Raw genomic sequence first — 6,000 nt, 5'->3', positions numbered from 1 at the left:
GAGGCTTCCTCCAGAAGGAATCTCATGTGCTTTTTTTGTGCCCAGACTGAAATTACATTTTTTGTAAGATGGGCTTTTAAACACTGAAAATCTTTATTGTTTGCTAAGAAATGGCACCAGGCATCTTGATAAAGGCCGGACAGCTTATCTTGTTCCTCAGCACCCCAGAGTAAGCAAGATTCAGGCACATGCCCAGACCCTGGAGTACAAATCAGCATTGCAGTAATGATTCCAGCTACTTTGATAATGATTGTAACGCACAAGGGCTAAGGAGTGACTGAAGAGCAGGTGGAGTGGCTTGTTCAGACCCCATCTCAGCCATTCTGCTGTCACTGAGGCACCAGCCTGGCTGGGTATGAATAACCACTTAGAGCTCTTTCTTCACGCTGATGGGAAGTGATTCAGAGCTGCATTTCTCCCCTTGGAGTGAAGTAGAGAAAGTGTGTGGAGAAAACAGGCACTGCCTTGTTGTATTTCCTGATAGCTCCACAAAAATGGAACTGCCTGTGAAAAATGTTCTACCAAGAGTGAGGGAGAATTTGGCTTCAAATCACTCAGGTAAGGTGCTTTAAATCCCTAAACTAGATGGTCAGATATATCTGACACCATGGCAGTCAGAGACTCAAATATGAGATGTCTTTCTTTGAGAGCTGTGCATCCACTCTGCTATTCCAGGATTATCTAGTATTGTATTGGACTGATAATGCAGGAAAAACACCGTTCTCTTACATGGGCCATGAGCTTCACCCTTAGCTAGAGAATTTTGTTTTCCACCAGGGAGATGGAATCTTTCCAGGTAGAATGGAAAATCCCTTTCTGGGGAAAACTGGTTCCTCAAATGTCAGACCTTTGTGTTAAGACAGAATTAAGACACCTCCATGCAGCTCACACAGAAATTAAGCAGCACTGAATTGCAGTTATCTAGCTTTCCAATGGTGAATTACATTTGGGGTTGAAAAGCACTGCTTTCAGTGAAAATGGAAGTCTGTTAAGGCAGCCTCTGGACACATGTATTTCTGTATTCCCAGTGCCTAAATGTTTGCCATTTCCCACATGGGAATGCTGACATGGCATTAACGTTCTGCAAACATTCCCTGAAATGGCAGTCTGGGGACATTCAGCAAAAGGCTTAGTCTGGGTTGTGGAACTGAGTGTGCTGTGCTCTGCTGCTTGAATCAGCAAGAGAAAGGTTTAGGTCCATTGTCCCCACACAATTATTTTTTTCACTTTGTGCAACATGTGATTTTGGCAACTATATGCAAAGGAAAAGCTTTCCAGAGCAGTTTTAGGGTTTTATCTTTATTTTCAAATGTAGGGGGGAAAAAAGCAACAAGCAGCTGAGGATGGTAGTCCAAGATTAAAACTTAGCATCAGCTTCTCAGTTCTTGTTCTGTAAGGGGATTTGCTGGGTAGCTTGTACCCTTGTGCCTTGATTTTTTCCTAGCACCTCCCATAGTTCTGACTTTGATGCTGTCCCAGCATATTTTGCTTTCTTGTCTCTCACCAGGAGGCAGAACATTTTGTCAAATGGAGTTTGGTTTTTTTTTACCTCCATTGAGGGATGGGTAGAAAATGCCTGGTTGGAAGATTCAGCAGGAACAGCAGGCACCAAGCCTTTTCCTCCCTGATAAGCACCATGAAAAGGAAGTAATCTTGACCCTGTAAAAGAATGGCTGCACCATAAAAAGTGTCTGGAAATCCTTGGCCCAGCAGCAGCAGCAGCAAGTAGCATAGAAATATTCCTGCTGTTCACTCAGAACTCCTCCCCATGTGTTCAACTGGCTTTTTCAAAAAGCAGAGACAGCTCTGTGTGATGCTTGAGAATTTACCCATACAATTCCACAAGAACAGAGACAATTGTACTAGGAATTGCAGGCCCAATATTTATGTTCCAGGAATAGATGAGAAGAGAGAGTGCTTAGCAGTGCTCCCCATCCCTGCCTCTTCCTGTATCCTTAGCTTCCATATAGTGGTGTCTGTTTATTTGACACAATCCAGAAAATGTAAACAGTTGGTTTAAAATTAGATAGAAAACCTCTAGGGGAATGATGAAATAGAAACATCCTAGATGGCTGCACTTATGATGTATGTTCACTCAGTAGAAGAGGCACAAAGATGAATGCAGCGGCTTGTTTATCACTCACTAAGTGTATGTGAACAACTTGATGAAGTGACACGAGCATGATGTGCCCCTTGCTAGCAGTCAGCTGAGACTGCACCCTCCAGTGTCTCTGCCCAATCGAATGGAGGTTGGAAGTAGATGGTCTTCTTTAAGGTCCTGTCCCACCCAAACGGTTGTATGATTCAATAACTTTGAGAATTTATTGAATATTAAAATTTAAATTTAATTATTAATTTTGGTAGTGGAAAGAAAAAAATACCAAACATTAAAACAACACCTTCATCTGCTCTTGTTCAGGTTCATTTTCACTCTTTCAGTGAAGAAACTGAAGAAGCTGGTGCTGGGACTGAAGTGATGTCTTGGTCATGAGTTTTTTGTGTGGGTTTTTTTCTTCATCCACTAACCACACCAGAGCCACCCTCACTAGTTGCTAGGTGATATTTTCATTATGTGGAGTCATCAGTTTGTGTGAGAAGTGGCCTGAGCAGTGAACCTTTGAGAGAAAAAGCACAGGAAGCTGTGTGCAAGAGATGATAAATCCAGGGAAGCGAAGTAGGGTGGAGACAAGAGAAATATGCCAGTATCATGAAGGGAATGATGACTGGCAAACTTTTCCCAAATTGCCTGTTAGCAGATGTGTAGGATGAACACAGGTGTTTGGATCTACTGAAGAAGAAGATTGAAGATTTACTGACATCTGAACCTTGGATCCCTGGTGGGTACAGTTATCCTCTTACCCCTCTTCAATACCCCTTCCTTTTAGCCTGTTTTCAATCCACCCCTCCAAACCTGTCACATCCCTGTAACCACCACAATTTCCTTGTCATACTGTATCCCTGTCAGTCTTATCTCTTGACTGGTGCTTCAGCTATAAGATAAGATCTTTGGGATAGGAGGACATGGGTTTTATCAGGGTAATGCAGGGAAGGGTGGCACAATCCACAACTTAAGACTTCCAGAGGATGCAGCACTATAAAGACGAGACTGAATCCAAACTTCCTGTCATTCTCCATCCCCATATCCACTCATTGGGGTCTACCACTCTAGTCCCAAAAAGCTTGTCATCTTCAACTGAAAATTCACAAAATCCAAATGTAGTTTCTAAATTGAAAGGTCGTGGAAGAGCAGCACCAAGAAAGCAGCCTGTCGAGCTGTGACTGTGCAGATAATGAGGGAAGCGAACCTGGCCCCTTTGTAGCTCCCTTATGCTCTTCTCTCTATCCAAAACCCAATAATGTAATGGCATGTTTGTGGCAAGGAAGTAGTAAATTACTTTTTTTTTCCACCCTGAGCTACAAGCTGCAGCAATCAGACCCCTGGGAATTCAGATTTCTTCTCCAACTCAACTGGAAGGATTAATGCAGCAGACTTGAGGGGGTTCCGCTTCAAATCCCAGCTCCCTTGCCTGCCTAATTACTTCCATGTGTATTTGTGCAAGGCTGCATGTTGTCTGGGGTCTGCAGGTGGCACCGTGACCTTTGGGCTGTAGGTGAGCTTTCCATACCTTGCCATATGTTTCACGAATGAGCCAAGCAGTGAGAAAGCAATTGCAAGCATCCACGGCCAAGCAATCTCTCTCTGTACAGTGACTGATGGGTTCTGTTCCTCTAGCCTCACTTCTCCTTTATGATTTCTCCAGCTGTGAAAGAAGAAGGAATTTCTGGCCTTAGTTTATAATGTTTAATTAAAAAGAAAACTTTCATGCAAAGATAGCTTGTTTCCACAGCTTTGATGTTGGTGCCTGTGGGAAATACATGAGTTGGAGCTGCATTCTGGGAAACAAAATGCAAATGAGCAGCTTCAAGCATTCTTGTGAGTTTTTCAAATCTCAGAACCCAAAGAGCCAGATCAATATATTTTTCCAGTGAATTCTGTTGTGCTGGTGCACTTGTACTACTGATGGTATTGCTTTCTTCAGCTTTCTTAGAGGCCTTTGCCAAGGGCTCCACAGCTGTATTTTAGTTTGTCCTCGGTGAGGCAGCTGCCCTCCTGTGTGTGTGCTCTGTAGGGAATGTTGTGTTTGTGGGGAAAAAGAAGCAGCAGGGGGTGGAGTTCTGCCCATAAGTGCTCCTATGGATTGCCCTGTCTCTGGGGAAGCATCTAGCTTTGCAATAATTTCCCAGTTGTTCCTTACTTATGATGGGGTTGGGTAGTGCAACAGAAATTCCCCTTTGGTTTTTGCCCTTTTTCATCTTTGGGAAGTCTGACAGAGGAAAAAAAAAGGAAAAAAAAAGTGAACATGTATTTTGGAGAATATGGAAAACCTGTCAAGGGCTTTTGGGGCAAAGGAATGGTTCAAAAGAATGGCTCATCTCAGAAGTTTGGAGTGCTGGCTACTGATCCCAGTGGGACAATTCACATCTGCCACACACCGGGATATGTATGTCATGCCTTTTAGGCAGCCTGGAATAGAAAACATGATAACTTCTAATTTATATTTCTCAGCAGTTTCTTCAAATATATTCTGCTAAGATTTCTGGTCTAGCTTCACAGGATTTCTCTTTTCACAGTTTTGTTAAACTCACCTAAGGCATGTTTTATACATGAAAACAGATGTATAAAGGGAATATGTTCACTGCCTTTGACTCTTCCTGGAATTACTAGTTGCCCCTGGTTTGCCTCCTTCCTGCTGTAAGATTGTCTCCAGGAGGGATGGGGCTGAATGACGAGGACAGCCCAGTAGGTCAGAGAGACTGCCCTCAGTAGGTATTGCCACAGGAGATGGTTCAAGTGTCATCCCGTCTGAATGCCCACGTGGAGAAAGTTTTTGGGATGGGCTGTGCTAAGAAAGATAGATTTTTTTTTCCTTAGTGCCTTTGCAGCCCCAATAGCTACCTAGTTGCTGATCCCTGATTTGAAACTCCTGTGTGTGTCACTGGTCCTACAGCCTATCTCTGGAACATGTCCTCAGAGCACCACCCAAGAGCTGTCTTCAGGCAAATCACCATCCCCCAGATCTGATGGCAGTGCTCTTGGACCCCTCTCACACCTGCACTGGCTCTGATCCCCTTCTGCCAGGCTTTCCCTGGGAACCACGCAAGGAGGGCTGCCTAAGATGTGCTGCCTGACTTTTGCTGTTCTCCATCTGTGTCCCAAGGAAAAGGGCATTTCTGATTTCTGCTGGGGACTGCTGGGTAGGGACAGCCCCCCGCTTCCCTCTGTGCCCATGTCCTGTGAGCTAGCAGGGATTGTGCCTGGTCTCTTCTGGCTAAGAGAAGGTGGAGCATGGGAAATGTATCTGAATAGGTGTCAGGGATGCCCAGGAATTTCTGACAACCTCAACTCAATGCTTGGTGTTAGAGGAGGGTTCCCAAACAGGTCTGTGCTGTTTATGATGGCAGTAATAGGGGCAGCATCTGTGTCTGTGCCAATCTGCCAGCAAAGAAAACTTCCTTCTCCTCATCACAGCTGGGTTCCTCTTCTGGACAAGTCAAATGGGGAATCCCACTTTGATGTGGGATTTCTTTTTGCTAGCATGCATCTTAGGACAGATGTAGCTGACCAGTGAGCCCCAGAAATGGAAGCGCTGACTACTTCCCCATGGTGTAAAGGAAAAATCTTCACATATGGAGTGGCTGAAGTGATTCAGAGCCTTCCAGTCAAGGTTCTGTGCTTTCTGCTCTGGTGATTTATACAAGTGCTTTGTCCAGACTGCATGTGACAGTATACTGCATCACCTCTGTGCATGGGTAAAATTGAATGAGCCAAGGTTACACAAGATTTCTTCCTAGCATTTCAGCTGAGGCGTTCTTCCCCTTTCCTTTAGAGCTCAGCAGTGGAGTTAGTGATAAAACTGGCCCCAAAAGCACTGTGAAGGCCCTGTAATGGTCAGTTTGATGCAGGCCCAGATCAGTGATGCTCCTGCTCTGCAGGGTGTC

Source organism: Melospiza georgiana, chromosome 6, assembly GCF_028018845.1.
Source record: "Melospiza georgiana isolate bMelGeo1 chromosome 6, bMelGeo1.pri, whole genome shotgun sequence".
Taxonomy (NCBI): domain Eukaryota; kingdom Metazoa; phylum Chordata; class Aves; order Passeriformes; family Passerellidae; genus Melospiza; species Melospiza georgiana.
This window is presented reverse-complemented; position numbering follows the sequence as displayed.